We start from the raw sequence: 25330 nt of genomic DNA on the forward strand, positions 1-25330 counted from the left end.
AAATGGAAAGATATCCCTTGCTCATGGAAAGATCAAACAGTGAAAATGGCCATACTCCCAAAATTATTGTATAGGTTTAATGAAATCCCAATCAAAATACCATGAATAACCTCACAGATCTAGAGAAAACATTCCTAAAATTCATTTGGAAGCAAAAAAGACTTACAACAGCAAAAGTAATTCTGGACAACAAAGGCAAGGCAGGGGCCATCATAATCCCTAACCAGAAATTATACTAAAAAGCTACTGCGATAAAAACAGCATAGTATTTGCAAAAAGTAGACCTGAGGATCATAGAACAGAATAGAAGATACAGACACAACTACAAACACACTCAGCCACCTTATTTTTGACAAAGGAGCCAAACATATTCACTGAAAGAAAGATAGCCTCTTTAGTACATGGTGCTGGAAAAACTGGTTTTCCATGTGCCAAAGACTGAAATTAGACCCATGACTACCATCATGCACTAAAATTAAAGTTAAAATGGATCAAAAAGATAAATATTAAAACAGAAATGCCAAATTTACTGGAAGAGAAAATAGGTAGAAATCCTGAAGACATTGGTGTAGGAAGAGATTTCAAGAAGAAAACCTGAACCATATGGGAAATACTACAAAGAATCAACAGCTGGGATTTCACCTTATTAAAAAGCTTTTACACAACAAAAGGAATCACCAACAATGTGAAAAGAAAACCCACAGAGTGGGAAAATAATATAGCTATTTGTCCTTCAAACAAAGGACCTATATCTAGAACATATAAAGAATAGAAATAAACGACCCTGCCCAAATTCAAAGACCCAAGCCAAAAATGGGCATCTGAGATGAATGTGTATTTCTCTAATGAAGAAAGAGAAAAGGCAAAAAAGTACATAAAAAAGCTTTCCCATCATTGATCATCCAAGAGATGCAAATTAAGACAACATTGAGATTCCATCTCACTCCAGAAAAAATGGCTATCATCGAGAAATCAATCAATAACAAATGCCGGAGGGGCTGTAGGGAAAAAGGAACACTTCTCCACTTTGGGTGGGTGTGCAGACTGGTGAAACCTCTGTGGAAATTAGTCTGAAGTTTTCTCAGAAAGCTGGAACCAGAGGTTCCTTATTCCTATTCTCCTTCTGGTTATCCTCCCAGAAGAATTAAAATTATCATACCACAGCAATATATGTGCACCCCTATGTTTATAGCAGCACAATTTGTAATAGTTAAATTACCCAAATGCCCATTAACCAATGAACAGAAAAAAAAACGTTTTTTTATGTGTAAAATGAAGTACTACGCAGCAACAAAGAATGACAAAATTGAGACTTTTATAGATAAATGAATGTAGCTCAAAACCATACTCATAAGTAAAATCAATCAGATCCACATATGTAATCATTCTGTTGTCTCACTAGTATGAAAAACTGAAAGAGTAAATAAGATCCAAACTGTAAAATAGATATTGTGAAGTGTGAAAAAACAACTTTCAAAAGAAGAGAAAATTTGTAATGAGGGAAAGGGAAAAGGTAGGAAGGGAAAAGGAAAAATTATGTATATACACTCTCCTATTAGCCTGTTTTGAAACTGTTTTATTGTTGTTTTCATGTTTATTTTTTTCTCATAAAAAAAGTAAAGAAAGTCTGCCCAGTATTCTGGCTGCTTTGGGCCTGCCAAAGTGTGGGTTTCTCTCTTGCTTATCTCAGAGAGGAGACCATGTTCTAGGTGTTTGGAGAAAAATGAGAGGTAGGTAGCTTATGGTAGCGGTAGAGAACCTGCCTTACAAGATAAATACCAATGGGAGCAACGGGGGGAGTTACAAGAGCAATGCTAGAGAAAAGGCACACCCACAAGGAAAAAAAAAATTGTGAGTCCCCAGAATCTGTCACCAGGTTAATTTTTGAGGGCTTTACCTGTTTGTTAAACAGATGGGGAAAGGATTTTTATGGCTTTTTCTTTTTCTTTTTCTAAATGTAGGAATTTCAACATACAAAGTAATGGAACACATAAAGAAAAGTTGAATTCAACTATTCAGTACATGGCATAAACCAAGGATCAAAAACAAAATGAAACAAAATAACTAACAAACATAAATTCACAAACAAGCCCTCCACAGTAAAAGTATGTTATATGTGAGAAACTGAAAATATCCATCATAAAGTTACTCCATGAGCTCAGATAAATACTGCATGAGCAACATGAAAATATCAATAGTAATATAAAAAATATTGAAAAGAAACTCAGTGAACTTCTGAAGTTGAAAAATAAAACAACTAAATTTGAAAATCCAGTAGAGATGTCTGTCCACTCTGGGATAAATAAACTAGGGATTTAGATGGAGGATACGATGCTACAAGGTTTGAGTGTATTCTGCAGGGGATTTTGTATTGGGAGAAGCTGTGATGTTGGAAGGATGAAACTTGTAAGAGGGGAGGCCTAGTGGGAAATGGTTAGATCTTTGAGGGTGCTGTCTGAGAAAAATAGAGTTGACATAGATCTAGTGAGATACTGTTTAGTTCTCAGAAGAATGCTATTAAGAAGGAGCGTCCTATGTCCAGCTGTTGCAGGCCTCCCATTTTAGCATAAGACCTCTCCCGGACCCACATCCTCCCACCAACGTTATGCTATACACAGTGAGCCCTAACCAGAGGGCAATGCTCTTTGGACTTTCAGCCTATAAAACTGTGAGCTATATAAATCTATTTTCTTTGTAAGCATTCTAGCACCAGGTGCTTTGTTACAGCAATGGAAAATAGGCTAATTCAAACAGTCAGTGAATTTGAAGACACATTTGAAATAAACCATATAGAACAGCTAAAATAACAAAATAATGAGGAATAAATGTTATGAGGTTGATCAGATACTACTAAGGGAGTCTTTGGATCATAGAAATTCTAAAAGGAGAAAATTAAAGGAAAGTAAACAGACGCTTATTAGAAGTAATACTGGTAGAAAACTACCTGATTGGAAAAACATGAGGAAATTTTGAAAGTACCAAAAGTAACTTATTTTATACCAAGAATAGGAGGGATTACTCAGCAGAAACCCTGAAAGACAAAATGAAAGAGTATTGTACACTCCAAGTGCAAAAAGAAAAACAAAATAAAAATACTTCGATATAAGCAAAACTACATTTGACAGATATATCCTTTGGTAATCAAAGGTAAATAAAGGTATAGAAAAACAGAAGGTAAAGAGTTCATAATCACTAGACCTGCTTTACAAGAAATCCTATGGAGAATATTACAAAACGAGTTGAATAAATGACAGCAAACAGCACAACAACATAAAAAAGTATGAAGCTTACTGGCAAGAATAAGTATGTAATAAACACAACTATAACACTAAATGTGGTCCCTAAATGACTTTTAATTATGATGCAGAATTTAAACAATAAAGTATTAATAAAATACAATGGTGGATATATCTTTTAAAAGATTAATATATGACATTAATAACATAAAATGTATGTGGAAGAAGTAAAAGCTATAGGGTTTTTTATATGCAATTCAAGTTAATGTGTTACCAGCAAAAAATAAATAATTATTGTCTATGGAAACCCCATGGTCATCTTAAAAGGAAATATCTGTGGGGGATACATAAAGAGAATGAGAAAATGAATCAACACTATAAAAATTCAATGAAATACAATGAAAAATAGCAAAGGAGGACACATGGGATTTAAAAATATAAAAGTTAATGTAAATAGTTTTCACAATGACTTTTTTTCATCAGTAAATGCTTCAAATATAAATGAATACAATGCTCCCACTCAAAAGACAGTAGTTGAAATGGAAAAAAAAACATTTAGCAATCTGCTTTTCAAAGAGATTTACTTCAGATTTAAGTTCACAAAGGCTTGAAATGAATCATTGGAATAAATATTACACACAGATTGTAACCAAAAGAGGTTGCAGTGACCATAATTATATCAGATAGAGTAAACTTGAAGTCAAAAGCTGTCACAAGGTAAAAGGAAGGGTACAGTATAATGAAAAAAGAGTCAAAGTATCTGAAGTACAGATATAGATGCTTACAACTTTAGAGTGCTCAAAGATATGAAACAAAAATTGAGAGATCTGAAGGGAGAAATAGAAACATGACAGTGGTAGAAAAGTTAACATCTTTAAAAAATTAAAAAAGGAACTCAGCTACATCCTAAATAAGTTAAACTAATTAGGAAATATTGGACAACACACAAAAGTTAGTAAAATATACATGTACATATTTTTCTGCCAACAGAAAAATATTTAAAATATTTTAACTTACTTAAAAAGATTGGAAACACATAAACATATTTTCTGAGTATATTTAAATGAAAAATTAACAACAGAAGACAATTAGAAAATTCATAAATATGTGGAAATTAAACAATATGCTCTCATTCAATTGATGAAAGGTGCAATAAAAAATTATAATATCCTTATTATAAAAATAATGAATCAAAATTTATGAGATGTACCAGAAGCAGTATTGAAAGTGCAGCTCATACTGATAAATATCTACTTTATGCAGGAAAAAAATCTCAAGTAAGTAAATGAACTTTAAACCTTAAGAAAATGTAAAAAGAAGAGTAAAGTATGACCCAAATTAAGGCAAGGAGGGTAATAGTATAAATTACAGTAACACCAATGAAATTTTAAAAAGATAATAAAAAGTGTGGCAAAGCCAATTGATTTATTTAAAAATATTTAAAATTGTATTCCTACCTAAGATAGAAAAACTTCAAGTAAATACAATGAAAAATATGAGGAGAAATTACAATAAGCTCCATAGAAATTTTAAAAATCATAAAAATTGCAATAAAATCCATGTACTCACAAATTTGGTTACCTGGAAGAAATTGCTGAACACACAAAACTTGCTGCATCTGAATTATAAGGAGGTGGAAAATGTGAAAAAAAAGTATATATATATATGACTTAATTAATCACAAAACACTCTCATGAGTGAAACTCAAGACAATGAGACTACCCTGGAGAAGTTTGCCAAAATTTTCAAGAACTTATACCAATCCCTTTAAAAAGTCTTCTAAAATTTTGAACAGGAGATACCTATAAATTCATTTTATTAGGCCTCCTTACTCTGATACCAAAATTAGACAAATGCACTATAAAGAAAGAAAGCTATAAATCAAATCAGCCGATGAATATAGATATGAAAATACTCAACAAAATACCAGCAAGCAAAATTGAATAATAGTAAATAAAATTGAATAATAAAACTATATAATGTAGTCAACTGAGATTTATCCCAGGAATGCAAAAATGGTTCAACATGTGAAAGTCAATAAATGTGATATAGCACATTAAAATAAAACAGGATAAGTATTAAATGATGACCTTAATAAATGCAGAAAATGATCTGGCAAGACTCAATACCTATTTTCATTTTTAAAAATTCCAAGAAACTAGGGATTGAAAGAAATTTCAACATAAAAATGACTATATAAATACAAGATATATCTATTTAATTTTCATGGTCTCACTGAGGTAAAAAGGTAAATATTTTGTGCTAATCTCATAACAAAGCTTGCATGCTACTCTCATTATTCCTTTTAAAGTAGTACTAGAAATCTTCTACTATGAAGACAATAATACTCAAAGTATTAATTATTGTTACTGTCTCTGAGCCTGTTTTGAAACTCTGTCTTACTGTTATTTTTTTCTCTTTAAAATAAAAAAATCCTAGTTGCTCCATTAATAAAAAAAAGAAAACACGTTCAAATGGAAAGAAAGATTGAAATTATCTCTGTTCACATAGACCATAATCTTATATGTGGAAAATTCCATAGATTCTACATTTAACACCCCTAGAATTAATGCATGAATAGAGGCAAGTTCCAGGATCCAAAATCACTTGTTTGCTAAAACAGCAAAGAACAATTTGAATAGGAAATTAAGATGAAATTACTATTTAAAATAGAACAAAATACTGAATGTTAACCTCACCAAGAAACTGAAAGACTAAAAGACAATGCTTCTTCCACTGGAGATCATGTTCATGGATAGGTCTACGTCAAAATTTTGTCACACCCTTGTGTACACAGACAAGAGGGATTCTGCACTGAATAGGATAGCAACCAATCGTATGTCATACAGTAAGTTAGACCTAGCAGTCATTCCACGTGCACAGAATGGAACAAGCAAACAATAGAAAGCCCCTATAACAAATGTTATATGAAGCCCCTATAACAAATTCAGCCTTATGGCAGACAACATGCCTTTGGCTGGCCTGGCTCAGCATGGAGAAAGGACAGAGCTCAGTGGTTGTACAGCAAAGTCCTAGTAAGTGGGAGTAGAAAAAAAAAATTAGAAAGACTCCAGATGTGACCTCTATTTCTCCTCCATACATTGTGGATTCCAATATTAGCATTTTGTGGCAAAACAAAACAAAACAAACACTTCACCAATTAAAATAGCTTAGCTTGAAGAATTTTTTGTTTCTTTATTTCTAAAGTTATTTCTCTATTTTTACTTTCAAAAATTTATAATTGTTCACTTTTTTGTCCTCTCTTGCTTCATCTTTTCCTTTATTTTTATTCTTGACTCTTTTTCCATGTTTCTTTTTCCCTGTCTCTTCTAATTTTTCATTATTTTATTATCATTTAGTCTTTATCCATTGTTGACATTTGGTTTGATCTACATTAGTTTTACTCTCTTGTTTTCTACTGTTATTGATGTTATCACTGGCGATCTTAATTGATTTTTACTTCACTATTGGGTTTGTCTTTGTGTTTTCTTTGTTACTGTGGTTTGTTTCCTCCTTTGGAGTGTTGTCAGGGACTGAGGTCTAAAAGAAGGGTGACATCTGAAACGAGCCATATACGAGAGAAATGGCAGAGATATTCATCCCAGGAAGGACACAGATCTCAAGATAGAAATATAAGAAATACAATAGAACAAGACAACATGACCTCCCCATGGGTTCACAATTTTTCACTAACTAAATTCAAAGATATTGAACGGATGAAATGCCAGGCGAGGAACTCAAAAATTAATCTTTAAAATAATCAATAATGTCTCAGATGATAAAAATAAGAACAGAGAATAGAGGAAGACAATGTAGCATATGAAAAAGGAAATTCACTAAAGAGATGCAAATTTTGAAGAAGAACCAGTTGGAAACTGTGAATACAAAACTCAGTAAGTCAAATAAAACCTCAATGGAAAGCCTCATCGACAAACTTCATGAAGCAGTGCACAGGATTTTAGGGATGGAAGACAAGTTTGATGAATTATCACATTCAGACAATAACAGAAATAATTTATGAATAAAATACTCAAGAACTCTGGAAGATGATTGAAAGAACCAAGTTATAGAAGAGAGCACTCGGGTATAGACTAAAGGCAGAGAAAACCCATTTCCTGGAAAAATTGCAGAAAATATCTAGTATCTTGGAAACATTCTAGATATTCAGGTACAGGAGACAGTAACCCAAGCAGACATTATTAGAAAAGAATCCCTCACATCCAAATTATATTATAGCTCAAATGTTAAGGGGTTAGAGCAAATTAAAAGATATTGAAAATAACAAGAAAAAAACTCTAAGTTGCTTTCAAAGTGAAACGCTTCAATCTGCACATTTCATATTAGAAAATCTAAAGGCCAAAAGGGCATTGAATGATGTATTCCAAGCCCTGAGAGAAAATAACTGACAACTTAGATTATTACTATGTACAGTAAAACATCCTTCAGAATTAATGGAGAAATAAAGAATTTTCAAGAAAAGTAGAAATAAAGAATTTTCAAGAAAACTAAAGGCATCCATGTCCACTAAAGCAGCACTGCATAATATGAATTAATCCTACAGGGAAAACAGGAAGAGCAGATAAACAAATGAGAAGAAAGGAAGAATGCCACATTATAAAAATAGCAAAAAGTAAATGGAAGATTGCATTTTTCTTTACCAACCCTGAATGTAAATGGTCTTAGTTCTCCAATTAAAAGGTACAGACTGATAGGTAGAATTTTTTTAAAAGATATGAATCTTTGCTGCCTGCAAGAAACACACCTCATCCACAAACAGATACAAGAACTGAAAAGAATAGGGAGGAACATAACTATTCTATGAATATATAATTTGAACACATGCAGTGGTAGCTATACTCATATCTGCCAAAGAAGCCTTCAAGAAACAAATCAGCTGAAAGAGACAAAGAAAGTCATTATATATTGGTAAATGAAATGATCAGCCAAGGAGATATAGCAATTATGAATACATTTATATCAAACATTTGGGAGTCCAACTTCAAAAAAGTAAACACTACTTGACATAGAGAAACATACTTTCCAATATGACAGCACTGGTTAGATTAAATACTTCATTCTCATCAGTAGACATGTTGTGCAGACCAAAATTCAAAAAAAATGCCAGAGTTATCATCACACCATACATCAAATGGATGACAGGTGTCTACAGAATAACTGAAGAAATCAATAACTGAACAACACACATTTTTTCAGCAATCCATGAATTTGTTGCAAAATACATCATGTGTCCAGGCATAAAGGTAGTTGTAACAAATACAAAATACGTGAAATATTTCTTGTGTCTATTCATATCATAATGAAATGAAACTAGAAATCAAGAGAAACAAAAATTATACACAAATAAGGAGAGGGGACAATCCACTTTTTAGTGATCAGTAGGTTACTAAAGAATTCAAAGAGTAAATATAAAGATTTCTAGTGTCAAATGAAAATAAAACCACAATATGCCAGCATCTTTGGAATTCAACAAAGGCAAAGCTACATGAGAATAGCTGTAAGTGCCTACACCAAAATATCAGAGAGACGTCAAATGCATAATAAAATGGTACATATCAAGGATATGAATAAATCAAATGCAAAGCCAGTAGAAAGAAATAATAAACATCACAGCTGAAATTAATGAATTTGAAGACTAAAAGGACCATACAAAGAAACAGAATTGATTCTTCTAAATGATAAACAAGATGAAAACACCCATAGCCAAACAAAGCAAAAGAAAGGGAGAGAACATCCAAATCAATACAGTTAGTGATGAAAGGGCAATTGCTATAACACACAGTACTGAAATCTGGATTACTATAATGATTTTGAAAACCTATTGTCTTTTAAATTGGATAATCAATAAGAAATTAATAAATTTCAATATTAGCTACCAAATTCAAACTAAGAGGAGAAAAATCCCCAATCAGTAAAAGATAGTGTGATTGAAGCAACAATAAAGTTTCTGAAAAAAGATAATCCCAAAACAAAAATAATTCACTGGAACATTTTACCAGGCCATTAAGGAATTAACACAAATGTTGCTCAAGATACTCTACAAAATGCCCAAACACATAATTTGAAAGCCATCCACAAACCAAATAAAAATACAACAACAACAACACAGAAAACTCTTGGGCAATCTCTTAAATGAGCACAGATGCAAGAATCCTGGAATTAATTCAAAAAATTGACCAGATCATACACCACAATCATATGTGGTTGTTTTTTTTTTTTTCTTTTTGGGGCAGGATCTTACTATGCAGTTCATGCTGGCCTTGAACTCACTTTTTAGCCCAGGCTCGTCTCAAACTTTCAATGATCCTCCTGCCTCAGCCTCCTGAGTGCTGGGATTACAGGTGTGTGCCACCATGCCTGGCTCATGATCATATTTGTTCCATTTGAAAATTACAAGCATGGCTTAACATATGCAAAAAAGTCAACATAATAAATTACATAAATAAATGAAGGAAAATATTATATGATATCCTCAAGACATTCAGAAAAATCCTGTGATAAAATTAAACATTTTTTTGGTCATTTTTGAGACAGGATTTTAGTGTGCATGCTACTCTCATTATTCCTCACCTTGAACTCATTTTGTAGCCCAGGCTGGCCTCCAACTTGCAGCCATCCTCCTGCTTAATCCTCCCAAATGCTGAGATTACAGGTACATGTACCATGTGTAATGGTTAAACATTCTTTCATGTTAAAAACTCTTAATAAAGGAAGGAAAAAAATCACACCTCAATAAAATAGAAGCTACATATTAGAAGCCCATAATCCATATCATAATATCTTCTAAAATAGGATATAAATAAATATAAGATCATATCATCTGCAAATAAAGATAATCTGATTTCTTCCTTTCCTATTTGTTCCTTTAAACTTTTCTCTTACCTAATTGCTCTAGCTAAAATTCTAAGTCCTATTTTGAACTGGAGTGTTAAGAATGGATATCTTTGTTTCATTCTTGATTTTATAGAGAATACACACTCCAGTTCAATATAGGACTTCAAATTTTAGCTAGAGCAATTAGGTAAGAGAAAAGAATGAAAGGTATACAAATAGGAAAGGAAGAAATCAAATTATCTTTATTTGCAGATGATATGGTCCTATATTTAGAAGATACTATAGCCTCCACCAAAGGACTTTCAATCTAATAAATGAATTCAATAAAGCAGCTACTTGACTAACTGCCTACTTATAGGTGACAAAACTAGGCATCTATTATACACCATTACAATATCAGAAAAGGAAGTGTAGATCACCATGAAAAATCAGCAATTTCATTGTAGATAACAGTGTACCCTGTAAGCACTTTAAGCAGAGGAGAACCATGTTCAGGTGTGGATTTCAGAAAGCTTTCTTTGACAATTGCATAATTAATTGAATTACTGAATGCAATATTCTACACACAAACTATGATTTGGAATGATCATATTCTTGAGATAAGCCTAGGTGATATATGAACCCTGAAGCCCTTTTTTTGGTCAGGGTATAGACATTGTGAAAATATATTTGATATATTTTCATCACCCTTGGTATAACTTTTCAAATTGTTTTCTAAAAGGATTCTACAGCTTAATCATATCTTAACCATACTTTAGTTTTGAAGTGAGCATGCTAAAGAAAACCAAACCTAAAATAAAAATTAGCCTGATTAGTTTTTGAAATAGTTGTCTATTTAAAGATCCTCCCTCATTTTAATGCTCTCTGAAAATGTACAATTCCACAGTTCTCTTCACGTTTAAATAATTTACATTGTTCTTTGTAAAATATCAGATGAAATAGTGACATATGTTTAGGTTCCTTATTTATTACACTGTGTATTTTTAAAACCTAGTTGTGTACTGAGTGCTAAATGAAGCTCACACCATGAGGGACATGAGCAGAGCTATTAAAAATTACAGAAGCAACAGGTTCATCTTTTCTTCCCTAACCTACTGGGTGTGGTATGCATATTCAACAGCAACATTGCTAACAATGTTTGAACCTACTCTCTCTCTCCGTCTCTCTCTCCCCCTCTCTCTCTCTCTCTCTCTCTCTCTCTCTGACACACACTCATACTGATGCACACACAATTGAAATCAGGTAAATTAAATGTAAGTAGTGCATATGGAATCTATCATGTTTTCATTTCCTTATAAAGCTAACATCAGCCAGGCATGGTGGCATACCCCTGTAATCCCAACACTCGGGAGGCTGAGGCAGGAGGATCCTTGTGAGCTCAAGGCCAGCCTGGGCTACAAAGTGAGCTCAAGACCAGCCCAAACTGTGTAGTGAGACCCTACCTCAAAAAGACAAAAAAAAAAAAAAAAAAAAAAAAAAAAAAAAGCTAACATCAAATCATATATTATGGCAAATAGCATCATCAGTAAAAGGAGAAAAAAGGTTGTTTGGCTTTGACTTGTGCTTACTTAGTAATAGACTATCTTTGTCCATTGTTTCTATGTTTATTTCATTCATGACCTTTTTCTAATCATTTTCTGTGTGAGCAGTTTGATAGAATTGTAGAAGGATAGGGAGGATGGCTTTATTTTCTTCAAATTCTGATTAAACTGACCTTGAAAGCAGTGGTATTATTCTATTCTTAAGAGTACTGAAAGACATATTGGGGCAGGATTTATTTTAACATAGTCAAATCCTTTCAAGTGACTCTTCCCTGTCCAAGTTATATAAGAAAATAATAGAATTGTGGATGGATTGTTTAAGGGAATTCATAGGTTCAGAGAAGTCAAGGCATTTCTTCAGGGAGATGGGGAAGAGGTGCACTTCTCCCAAGCCAACCTTGGGAACATGTTCAGAGGAGAAATGCAGGCGCAGATTGATGATGCCTGCAGGTAGGGCGCTTTTGTTTTCAACCAAATGCTTTCCCAAATTGTGGCATAAGCGTTCTTGAGAGCTTGGTGTTTTCAGTGGAACTTAGAGATATGTGGAACCCTAGGGACTGTTTTCTCCTGGAGACCCTGGTCAAGTGTCTCTTTAGAGACTTTCCCTAGGGCAGGGGAAGAGGAATGGGTCAGCAGTAAAAGTGTCTTTAGGTCTTCTGTCAACAAAAGGATGTATAAGATTTCCTTGGAAAGTGGAAACATTGCATAGGTGCCACATCTTAACAATGTCCACTTCATGACTCTAATCTTCCTTTCTTTAGCATCTCTGCCTCTCTCCTGTGCAGGTCTCAAGGATTAGAACCAAGGGCCAAGCCTGTGCTGGTGAGAGAGAAACTACGGATACTGTGTTAGTCAGCTGAGATAATCAATGTATAAAAAGAAAGGTTTTTTTTCAGGGGAGGGGAGGGGAGCCCAAAGTGTTTAAGCCAACATTTTGCTCACTTGGACAAATTATCTGACATAAATCAACTTGAAGAAGGAAGGTTTTATCTTCCCCTGGTTTCAGAGGTTTCTGTCCGTGCTCACTTAGCTCCTTGCTTCTGAGCCTGGGCAGAGGCAGAATAGTAACACGTTGGGGGCCTGGGTGAGGCAAAGCAGCTGATTTCAAAGCACTCAAGAGGAAGAGAGGGCAAAGCCTGGGAAGAAGATACTCAGGACAAACCACTTCTACCATTCAAAGCCCTGGCTTCCTCTATTAGGTTCCTCCTCCCTGTATGTACCTGGAGTTATGAACTCATCAAGGGATTTATCCATGAACGAATTCAGTCATCGTCCTCCCGATAAAACCATTTCCCCAAAGCACATCAGCTGATACCTCAGCCTTTTCCACAGCGAGCCTGTAGCGAGAATTCTAGACCTTAATCAGGCCTCAGCAGAGGTCCAGAATGGCCTTTTGGCCCCGTTACTACAAAGGCAGCAGCATGGGATACCATGGGACACCGTGGCGGGAGAACATTGCAGAGAAACACACTTTCTTTTTGGCAGCCCGGAAGCAAAGGAGAAGATCAGGAGACCAGGGCCGCAAAGCCGCCTTCCACTGCATACTTCCCATGAGATAATGTGTGCGAGTAGCCCCACCTTTTAAAAGTTCCACCTCCCAAAGTTGCACAAGCTGGAGATCAAACATGTCACACAAGAGTCGGCAGAGCATTGCTTATCCAAACTACAGCGGGGGGATGTCAGCCTGCAGTTTGATCTAGAAGAACTAGGCATTTTAATAACTAAATGTGTCAGAGTTACCTTAATAAGATTTTTCTTTCAATTGAAATTGATTGGAAAAGTACTGGCTCTGCTTAGACTTGAGCAAAGGGGATTTAATAAAGCATAATTGAAGGCAGAATCTGGAGAAAAGTAGTTTTCTATTTATATCCCAGAGAGTTCAGCCCCCTTCCACTCAATAAGCCCATTGCAAGAATATTAATTTTTTGGCATACTTGTTTCAATATTTTCTTTGTATTGCGTTTTTAACTTTTTCATTTTAGTTGCATCTGAGTGTGTTGTCTATGGCATGAAAGACCACATGTTTAACTCTTTATATTTTCCTATGAAATATCTTCATGGTGTCTTTTCTCAGAGAGAGCCAGTCACATGTAGAAAGCACACCAAAGTTTATACTATATATGCTTTAATATTTAAATGTCAGTAACACACAATGAACATTTTACTTCAGTTTTATGTAGACTATTTTTAGCACTGTGCTTAGGGAAAGATTGTGCTTTCTTGACCCCATTTTAAAATTAAAAACTTGACCCCACTTCCGGTAGTACATTCACAGGACGGGTCGTCCTTGGCTTTAGCTGAAGACTATGGCCTGGACAAAGGTCACTCCTTCCAGGAAGCATACTGCTTCTCATAATAGGAGCATTCAGGTGCAACAAAAACCTACTCTGCCTACTGTCATAAGGCAACTGAAAGACCATCCTGAGAGCTCTTTGTTTATATCTCTCAGAGTCCCTATTCTCTTCTACCCAATTCTGCATGATCCTCTATTTTGACATCTATTTTTGTTTCTTAAGAAAGCAAGTCAGGTATCAAAAAGATTTAAATGGAATATTCATTAATGATTTAATAATCATTTATGTTTCAGTACCTATTGGAAAATTTTTATTTTTCTGTAATATTTTGGTGGCTCCTTGGTCATGTATAGAAAGGACAAGCATGTGACACTGTCACTGTGACTGTGTGGTTGTGTGTGCATGGCCACGTGCTTGTGCTTTCACAGACACATGTACACACCCACACAGGGACATGCATATATGCACAGGTGCACCCCTGTATATAAACACACATACACACACAAATGAAGTGAGGAGTCATGTGATTGCAAAAAATAGGTGAATGCACATTATAAAGTTATAAAATAGCAGTCTATGAAAGTTTGACATATCTCTTACATGATGTGATGTTTTTAAGAAAGAAAGTGTTTATTCAAAGAACTTGCTTATAATACAAGATATAGGCATGGAAAACCAATCAAACAATGTAGGCATACACCTTTCCTTTCAATGAGCCAATAGCAATTTGAAGATCACAATGCACAATGTACTGGACATCGTTACTCTCCCGCAATCTTGTTTCTAAATTTTATATCTTTGTTTATATTGCTTATTTTTCTTTTCTTTAAAATAAAAAAAAATTCATATATTTAAAGGTATTAATTTTTCCAAGAAAATTTATCATCAGTCTAGTGCCTATAGCCAAAAGACCAATGTAGAAGTTATAGCACAAGAGGAAACAGATTATAAAAAGTTAAGAAAAAGTATCGACACTAGTACAAGTTAAGAGGTTCTCTTTTGAAACAATTTTGAAGCAAGAATAGATGGGACTTGGTGATCCCATGAATAATTGAAAGTATTTTTATTGGTGCTGTGAATTTTATAAATAGATTTTAATAGAGTACAAGAAGTATTGTTTTCAATGTAAAGTATTTAGAATTAAAGTTATTCTATAGAAATGAAAGGAATAATTTATTCATTAGTCAGGAGTTTATAACTAGGTTAGTACTGAAGATGAATAAATGATGCATGAATCACAGTATTGTTATTTGGGCATATCTGAAACCAAGGAATACTCACATTTAAATTTTGATATATTTAAAACATAAAAATTGCTAATGAATAATTTATAAGCAGAAGCACTGAGACTTCTTAAAAAGAATACAGCATCATTTGAAAAGTTACACACTAAGGGAATTGCAAGGTTATATGTATGCATGGCAAAAAATAAACTCAAGATAATATTTCAAGATATAAACATAACAGTCTAGTTGGAAATTTCCATCTTTACCTGTGGCATACGCTACACTGAACCACAATGAAAAAATCTGAATAATTTAGACAAATATTGAGGTCACACTCTTCCACAATTTTTCAGCTATTTATAATAAATCACCAACTTATTTCTTTGTAATTAAACAAACTTGTATTTTGGAACCATCGTTTAAAATATGAAGGTGTTTTATGAAAACTCAGTGTAGAAGTAGAACAATAGCTAACTCATTTGCCATTGTTTGCCATGATATGTGCATATATGTGCATTTAATGTTAACACCAGCATTTTACTTAGCATTGTTTTTTATAAAATCTATTTCTAAATTATTGAATAATTTACTTTACCTTAAACTGAAAGCCATTTATGAAAGCCATTTATGGCAAACCAACTACCAATCCCATACTAAATGGGGAAAAACTGAAAGCATTCACTCTAAACAATTCAACAAAAACTCTAATATTGATTTGCAGTGCTTAATTTGTTGTAAAAAGATAATTTCAATCTTGTTGCTAGCGTAGAGTGAAATTGGAGACATTCTTCATGATAGTATAATTGTAGAAGATAACCATAAGTTGACAAATATAAAAAGTCTGATTTAGAAAATAGACCATTTTAAGATTTTCTTCACAAAGATCTACAAAGAAGCTAAAAAATTAGGATTTATTGCAACCCAAAGGTATATACTGAAAAACTTGGAGAAGTATCATTTTGTTGATAATTCAAAAATTTTTAAATGTTTATTAACTATGACATTAAATAAATGAAGGCACAACTTTCTATGCCATTGTGTTATGTTTAAAAGATATATAACCCAGGTTAATTTTCAATGCATAAGAAAGCAGTATATTTAAATTTTGAATGTTTTAATAGCAATCAAACTACAAAGTATAAATTTTCCTTACCTCTTTTTATATTGTCCTGGCTCCTAAGACAGTTATATTGCTAAATATTTATTAAATAGGTGTGACACACGCAAAAAGGAGACAAAGATTTGTCACATGGACTCTTATTTCCATCATAGGCCATAAGAGAAACAGAAGCATCCATTCATGATGACAACTATGGTGAAAATAGATATAGCAAACCCTTACCTCAAAGCGATGAAAGCCATTTATGGCAAATTGACTACCAACACCATACTAAATGGGGAAAAGCTGAAATCACTCACTCTATACGACAGGCATCAAACAAGGGCATCCATTCTCACCACTCCTGTTCAATACAGTACTTGTATCTTTAGCCAGAGTAATTAGGGGAAGGAAAAGAGGAAAAAGGATTGGACTGAGTGGAAGGAGTCAAACTATCCTTATTTGCAGGTGATACGATTTGTACATAGAAGACCCAAAACAAACTCCACCAGAAGGCATCTAGAGCTAACAAAGAAATTCAGCAAAGTTGCAGGATACCAAAGTATTCAGTAACATTCCTGTATACCAACAATGAACCCAATAAGAAATCAACATCAGGCAAACAATTCCATTCATGGTAGCTTCAGAAAAGATTACATTGGTTTAGTTTTCTTTCCTGTATGATCCTTCATTTTCTTTGTTCCCTTCTTTCTTTGCTTTCTTCCTTTTCCCTTCTTCCCTCTTTCCTTCCTTCCTGTCCCCCCTTTCCCTTTCTCTTACCTTCCCCTGCCTTCCACCTTATACTTCCTGTCTTCTCTCACCTTTTATGTCTCCCTCTGGGATTTATTCTTCTTCTTCTTGCTCTACAGTGGGGAAGCATTTGTTCATTTCTTAGTTACAGCATGTGAACTTGTAAAAATGAGGAAAACATGTTTGAACTGAGAATTCTGTTTGAGGCACAACCCACAAAGACAAGCACCCTTCTGGGTTTCATGGTCATCCTCATCCTTATCTTCTTGTTTCTCCCCACCTCCTGCCTCCTGCCTCCTCCCTCTCCTCCTCCTCCCCCTCGCCCTCCCCTTCTGTCTTCTCCTCTTCCTTTATAAAGTGTGAGCCATAGTTGAAGCAGATCTATGGCAGCAGTAGTTCATATAATGCAAGAGAAAGGAGGATGAGTGGGTTGAGAAGGATGTTTTCTCTAGTAAGATTATTATTTTAAAAATAGAGCTCTACTATAAATAAAGCTGCATAAATAAAACTCATTTACATTAAAACCTATAGAAATTAAAACCTACAGAAATTTACATTAAAACCTACAGTATTATAATGTTGCAGATATATGAGAATTTAGAAATTATAGACTTTGAAGTACAAAGATAATAGATAAAATCAGAAAAGGATAATAGGTGAAATGCTGGCTGACTTCCTTTATGCACCTGACTGCAGAAAGATAGTTTTCACTTTAAGAAGGGTGCCCAAGTCCATGAGATCAACGAGCTTCCACATAGCCTGCACAAAAATATCACTTGACACCTTGAAAAAATTGTCCATGCAGGAGGTAAGAACACGTCTCAGCTTTCCTGCACAGCCCTGGTTTGCATCATCTCTCAGCTCCATTTCTTTCAGTTACTTTAGAGTTTATTACTTTTAGTAATGTCCTGATTGGAAATTATGGTCACCTGATCAATATGGAGCAGCCTAAGGAAGATGAAGAAAGAAGACACTATCTAAAACCAGTGTAAAGAATGAGGCTCTAACTCATGGGTGAAAATGATTGTTTGAAAACCCTGTATAGTAAAAAAAAAAAAAAAATAGTAGAAAGCATGCAGATTACTGTTTCAAATTTTTAAAATATTTATAGATTTTAACCATAACCATATTGATATTTGTTTCTTCACGATTTTCATAAAATTGTGACACCAACTTTATGTCTTTGGTTATTATTAAAAGAGACTTTTTCTGGTACTTTTAACAATCGTTAGTGCTTGCCCTTAGGTAAATTTAACTATAGTTTCCTGGAAATAGTTTCTAGGCTGAGTTTGTCTTGCATAATCCATAGTGCAGAAAAATCTCCAGTTAATCGGAAGTCTAGTAAAGAATGCATTTTCCAGACTCTGCTGCCTGATATGGAGTCCCAATTTAATATTATCTGGTAGTTTGACCTGCAAAGTGATGAACTTTTGTGAAACATGTGAATTACCAAACAGGTAAGTCATTGCGTTATTTTGGAATTAGGAAAAATAAATGTTGTAAAACTTTTAGGCATTCTTATTTATCAACATTTTGTTCTCTGTGCATTTTGAGAATATAAAGGAAGACATAAATTTCCTGTTCTAAAAGTGCTTATAATATCTACAAGCAATAGAGATACATGAGAAAAATTAGAATAATAAAATGTAAAATTTGGTGTAAGGATTGTGTAAGAAGAAATATCTTAATCTTTCTGAAAAAGTTACAGAAAACTTCACAGTGATGGAGAATTCAACACAGGCACAAGAGGTCTGAAGAAATACAAGAGGGCAGAAACAATAACTTGTATAAAATCTAAATTTTGCAAGGGAGCTTTCTCTTGCTTGGTAGTGCAATAAAATGTGCAAGGGCGAAGAGGTTGTCTGTGTCCTAGAAATAAAAGTATGTTTTGCTCCTTAGGTGATTTGGGACCACTGAGGAATATTTGAGGAGAGAGTTACGGGTGTAATTTCAAAGTTATCAACCTCAGGGCAAAGTTAAGTATAGATTGCAAAATTATAGAAAAGAGGTAGCTCATGGTATTTGTCATTTTGTTTGGTGAGATTATGACAAGCGACATTAAAGTAAGATGAATGACATTAATAATTCTTGCTGAAAATCACTGAAGCTGTATAGAGTAAGAAATGCAGTTTGTGCACAATTTTATTGTTATGCTCTAAGTATTCTGAAAAGTTCTACTTCATTTGTTAGATTCTAATGTAACATATCTCAGGTAGCATGTAACATCTTAATTTTTTTCAGACATCCTGTGACAGGAGTGTTTCAAAGGGAAACACAAGAGGACATTTGAAGAAACTCCTAAAAATCAGTCAGTAGTTGCTTCTCTTCTTGACCTGCTTTCTTATCTTAGTAAGTATGTAGCATGTAGCTGGATATGACTGTTTCTACAATTTATATTTAATAAAGATGGTTACACACAGGTGATATGGCTCTTGCAAAAAATTTCTATTGATTTTTATAGAAAGTTGTGTTTACTCCATAGTAAAATATGAAACTATGTAAATCCAACATACAATTATACAATAGCAATTTTGCTAGTCATGTCCTGCAAATATTCAAATACATATATGCACGTTGATTCAGTATTTATAAAGAATTGGCATATTAACAGCAAGTTTGGTATAATATTATTGCATTTGTTCTAAAATATTCTAACCATTCATGAAATCCCAGATTTCAACTGGGAAAACTCTCTTAAGGCATCTATTTTACATTGTATGCAGATTATACTGGAAGAGAACGAATTTATCCCATTTTGACAGGAGAATGTATAAAACATGCCTTAATAGCTCTCTTTCCATCTCAGTAACCCTTCAAAACAAAGGTTCCTTTTGCCTGTACTGGTGAATATTGAAATGAAAATTAAAGATTCTATTGTATTATTCAAAACTACTGACATTGGCTCAAGGGCCAATATCTTTTGTCCTTGTTTAACCCTTTCAGGCAAATTCTCTGGTATATATTAAAATATGGCTTACTATCACTAGGAGAAAATTACCATATTATCTATTTATCTGAATGTTTGCTTTTATTGCCTCCTTTGGGTTAGAATCCAAACTCATTCCAAAGTACAATGCATTGTCTTTTGAATAGGATATAACTATGCTATAAACTTACCGGAAATTTTTGAGCTAATTTTTGAGCTAATTTTGAGCTAAACTTTTGAGCTAATTCATTTTGAAATTAAGTTGCACATTTATCCATTTTGTGTAACTTTTTAAATATTGCCTTGATTTTCTTAGTTATTTCTATTATCAATTATTGATCAATTATAGTTCTTAGAAGTGAATAATTAAATTAATTGAAAATAGAAGGCATATAGAGAACTAAGAAATTGAAAAGTTTCTTAAATTTTCAATTACTTAGAAAATGCATGAATGTATAAAGTATGTTACCATATTTGTTAAAAAATTGTTTATCTTGCTCATCATAAAATAAAATATAAGTTTTCATAACAGTAAATAATTCAAAATTGAGGGCTGGGGGTATAGCTCAGTGGCACAAGCACCTGCCTGGCAAGCACAAGCTCCTGAATTTGACTCCCACTATCAAAAAAAAATAATAATTGAAAGATGATTTAAAAAAATGCTTGTAAATAAAATACTAAACTTTCCCATTTATTTTAATATGCATGTTGTACAATGTAATAGTAGAATTTAACATTTAAAAGATTTAAATTTTGAAGAGTAGACCTCTCCCATAACAGTTAGAATATAGAACATCTATTTATTCTGTATCTTTTCCCTTTCTAAATTTAGAAGCTAGTAAATAGTGTCTATCTTTAAGATAACCCACAATGAATTTGGTAAGCTTGGAATCATTTATACTAGCTCAATAAAGATTCCAAAAGATACCATATATACACAATTTAATTAATGAATTTGGTTTAATGAAAATATTTATTTCCTAATTTTAAAACTCTTATGATTAACAATCTCTAATAACTAAAATGATATAGATGGAAAATCAATGTTCACAGTATATTTGTGATTATGAATAGGTGCTTTATAATACACTTTAGACATTTTAAAAATTATCTTTCACAAGCTAATGTGAAATTCATGTTAAGTATATTTTCACACCAAGGTGACTTTTACAGTAAGTTTTTACTACAGGTTCACTTCACAATATATACATGATCATCAGAGTTTTAGTGACCAATTGGAGTCTAATCTGGTATTCTGTTCACACAAGCGGTTTCTCACCAGATCTGACATTGATCATCTGTCAATTTGATTTGTAAATCTTACAGGACTCGTCGTAAACAAAATAACTAAATGTTTGCAAACCCACAGAGAAAACACTACAGGTCTGCATTTTATTTGTGTTTGACATAAGCATTCTTTTCAATCAAGTTTAAAAATAGAAGAAAAATGTAATATTCTTCGCTTTTATAAATTCTCACCAGATGACTGGATTTAAGTATTTTAATTTAAAAGCAACTAATCTAAATGGAGGAAGGGCTTGCTCTGTGAAATAATAAAATCAGGCTGTGGTGCCTATAACAAGCATATATTAACGAAGACAAGAAATCATCATGTCATTTCATCTGTCTTAGTCAGAACCTGTCAGTATGTTCAATGCCTAATAAATTATATCCCCAAAATTTATAAGCAAAACAACACATCTTCAGAACCTTCACATAAAGACAATATGTGATACTTCACAGGCGGTGTATTGTCTTTGTTATTGTAAACAATATGAAAATAACCAATATGATTTACATTTTACAAAGAGCTGCTTGAAAGACCTGTCCACCATATGAGCATCCTGTAGCAACACAATGATACAGTGTGTGTGTGTGTGTGTGTGTGTGTGTGTGTGTGTATTAGGAAGGGCAAAGAATGAATAGGGTAAAGGTCATTATTTAGGAGAAAGACTAATATTTCACATAACATATCTGAATAATTCTTATTTGTCTAACAAAAGAGCAGTGCTATACACAAAAATAGTTGACTACTAATGAAAGGAAATACTTATCTTCTGTGTATAGATAAGTGGTGTGGAAGTTAAGGTGGAATTTTAACTTCCACCTTAACGGGCTAGGATCTGCCCTTAGAGTGGAGAAACACACTTCAAGTTGTGTCTGGAATGGTCATGGAGGAGGGGCCTTGAGATATATTTTAGTCTCTTATCCCTCTTTCTGGCATTCCCTGCCACCTCTGGAATTCCCAGCATCCTTGTCCCAGCTCACACTTCTGCCTGATTGTCTCTGCTGTGGATCCAGCAGATCGCAGACGGAAACCATGAACAAATTCAACCTCTCCCCCTTTAACATGTGGGTGTTGTGTATGATGTCTCTGATAAGTTTCTGCCTATATAAATTTCTGTCAAGTCATCATAGCAGTGAGCCAACATGGCGTGCCTCAGACAGGACCACGTGTCTCTTACAGACCAATTTCCACCCCTCTATTACAACTTCCTGTTTTCTTTTGTATATGGCAACCAATCATCATCCATTATGTCTCTTAGACCGTGCCATGAACTCTACCCACAATCTAGCGCAATATATTTTTCCCCAGCCACCGCCTTCAGAAGGTCCTTGCCTTTGTCTGTCTGTCTGTCTGTCTCTGCAGCTTTTACTTGCTTGGCAATAAAGGTTCTTTTTACTTTGTTTTGCCTCTTACTAGCGCCAAACCTAACAGTCTCAGTGATAACACACCTGCTTCACGCAGGAAATTGTTACTGCTGTTACTGGAGTGGGATCACTGCTGTGAATGTATCTTCCCGTGTGGGTGAGAAGGCTTTGATAATGGTTTGAGGAAGCATTTGGAAAAGTGTGGAGATGCCGGCTAGAGAAGCTTTAGAGAAGCTAAAGTTGCCGGATAGCGAAGCAGTAAGTGGGAGCCTGGGGTGGTTATGATTGGAACTCAGAAAATCCGAAGGCTGATAGGCATAAAAACAGGCTGGGGAGTTTTCACTGGCATTTGAGTTTTCCTGAGGCAGAAACTACCTATGTTTTACTCACGTCCTGAGACTTTCAGCAAATGAGATTGAAGGCAATAAACTAATTGCTTGGTATAGGAAATTTCATGATACCCCAACGTTCAGACAGTGATGTGGATACTGACGGTTGCTTTTTGCTTTCTTTAGACTGAGAACAAGGGTAAAAGGCGGAGTAGAAAATTTTAAAGAGTTAAAATATGGCCCAGAGAAATCCGTGTAAGTTGGGGCCAAAGTGTGGCTGCTAGAGTTTAGTACCATTAAAAAATTTTCCACAGGGATACGAAAAATGGAAATCTCAAGAATAAGCAAGATTTCACCTACTGCTGAATCAAGATTGCCAAGAGATAAACCTTTCTTTTGAAAACAGTGTGCCAGCGACTCCTGTTTGAGAAAGGGCTCCTGAGGAATCAGTTCTCTGGTGTTTATTTCACTGTGCCCAGCCACCCACACACTCAGATATTACCGTAATCCTGATCTAAGCGGGCCTGCCTAAAGCCGTGCTTCCTGAAAAATTTTGATGTTATCCAACTGAGGCTGGTTTTACCAGCATGCAGAATGCAAGAGTTGTGGAGATAGGGGGGGCTTCCACACGGATTTCAAAGGAAACTCAGGGAGACCACGCAAGGAACCCCTTACAAGGCCACATGTTAAGCTGTGGGAATGAAGCCAAGTAGGCAATGAAGACTGCAGAAAATCAGAGATGTCAGGATCGAAAAATATCTGCTGAGGAAAGCTGCAGGCTGTAAGTGTAACCAAACCAAGAAAGAGGGTGTATGGCCCGCAGCAGCCAAGATCTTAGAAGTAGGGTTCCCCAAACTGTTCAGAGTATGCGTTATTACCATCAAGTGCTCCAGCTGCTAAATATGGAGCTGCAATATTAATATTCACCCTTCTGTATTTTGATCCAGCCTTAGTCCAATTCTTTTCTTCCCCTGTTTCTCCCTTTTGGAATGGGGTTGATTACTCTGTGCCATCATTTCTTGAGAGAACGTAACTTGCTTTTGATTTGTAAAGAGAGTCACAGCTAAGTTTGGCTTGGTTTGCAAAACAAAAGAAAACAAAAACAAACTTGAACTTTTGAACAACGCTAGGGTAATGGTATTATGAGTTTGCTATTGTCGCTAGTTAGCAATTAAGGGTGGTTGAAGGAGTTTAATTTGGATAGATAGTTGATAAAGATTGGAACATTGCAGGTACAGGGAGTTCCAAAGGACTGGCTTTGAAATCCTCTTCAGGCATTAGTTGCACCCACTTCTGAGTGTGTCTGGGAGGGTCCTAGAAGCTTGGCTTGTGTCTGTATCAGTCCTTTCACCCCTTCATTTCTGGCACTCGTCTTATCTCCTGCTTCCTGACAGCTATGAACTAAGTAACTTTGCTCCACTGTACATTTCCACCCTGATGTCTGTGTTGGAGCCAGATCATCATGCACTAAAACCTGGAGCAAGTCTTTCCCCTTTGAACCTAGGGGTTTTGAGGATTGTGCCTCAACAATATGAGAGCTGACTTACTCAGGTGATTTGCATTCACAAATGTGAGCTCTCTGTTTCTTGCATAATCTCTGAATTTGAATGGAAAATATTTAAGTTTAGCAAACTGTTCTTTATTTTTATTTTTATTTTTCATCGTCGAACCTCCAAATAATTTTTTATAACTCAGTAAATATCTCTAATGTTTCCTAATGAAAGGATTTGAAGCAACAAACTATTTCTGGGTAGCTTTAAACAGGAATGAATTCAAATTCAAACTCTGCATCATTTCCCCAATTATGTACCCAAAGGAGATAGAAAATTGCTAAAATGATCCATAGTTATTTTATAAATCATAATTTAAAACATATCTATTATTTGCATCTATTCTAACCCAGATTAAGTCGCATGATGCTGTCTTACACCTTCTGCTGCGTTTTCCCATACCCACTGTGGTGTATAATACTGATCTGTAAATTTCAGTTCACCTACTATTTCCAAAGACCCAAACTACTAAACTACTTACTATACCTCTGGTCTCTCTAGATGTTACCCTTATTCTCTGATACAAGCCTCACTGAAATTTTATCAGCATAGCTTTTACTAGTTAATTCCAGAGCTTCAATTTTTCTAAAATCTCTCACAGAAAACATTAAATATGAATTGTTTCATCATAAAGACAACTAGGGAATATGTTTTCTCCATTGTATTAGAATATACTACTTCTCATAAGTAATTTTCAAAACTGATACACCAATATAACCCGTATTTATTTAAACTCATCACATACACAAAACCAGATGACCACAGTGCTCATCTTTGATTTATCGTAGATTTTATATTCTAGTCATGGATTGAATTTGCATCCTATTCAAATATTGCTTCCACTTTTTTATTTGTCAAAATTTAAAATAGAATTT

General features: G+C 34.3%; 1 long non-coding RNA gene across 1 annotated transcript in view; it reads left to right on the forward strand.

The window, feature by feature from the left end:
• Positions 1-19413, forward strand: part of LOC102021133 — a 33968-nt gene extending 14555 nt beyond the window's left edge. The window contains exon 3 of the long non-coding RNA XR_263995.1: positions 19240-19413. This is a non-coding gene — a long non-coding RNA (uncharacterized LOC102021133). The remainder of the gene's footprint in view (positions 1-19239) is intronic.
• The last annotated feature ends 5917 nt before the right edge of the window (positions 19414-25330 follow it).

The sequence above is a fragment of the Chinchilla lanigera genome, unplaced genomic scaffold (genome assembly GCF_000276665.1).
Source record: "Chinchilla lanigera isolate Chin_1 unplaced genomic scaffold, ChiLan1.0 scaffold00087, whole genome shotgun sequence".
Taxonomy (NCBI): Eukaryota; Metazoa; Chordata; class Mammalia; order Rodentia; family Chinchillidae; genus Chinchilla; species Chinchilla lanigera.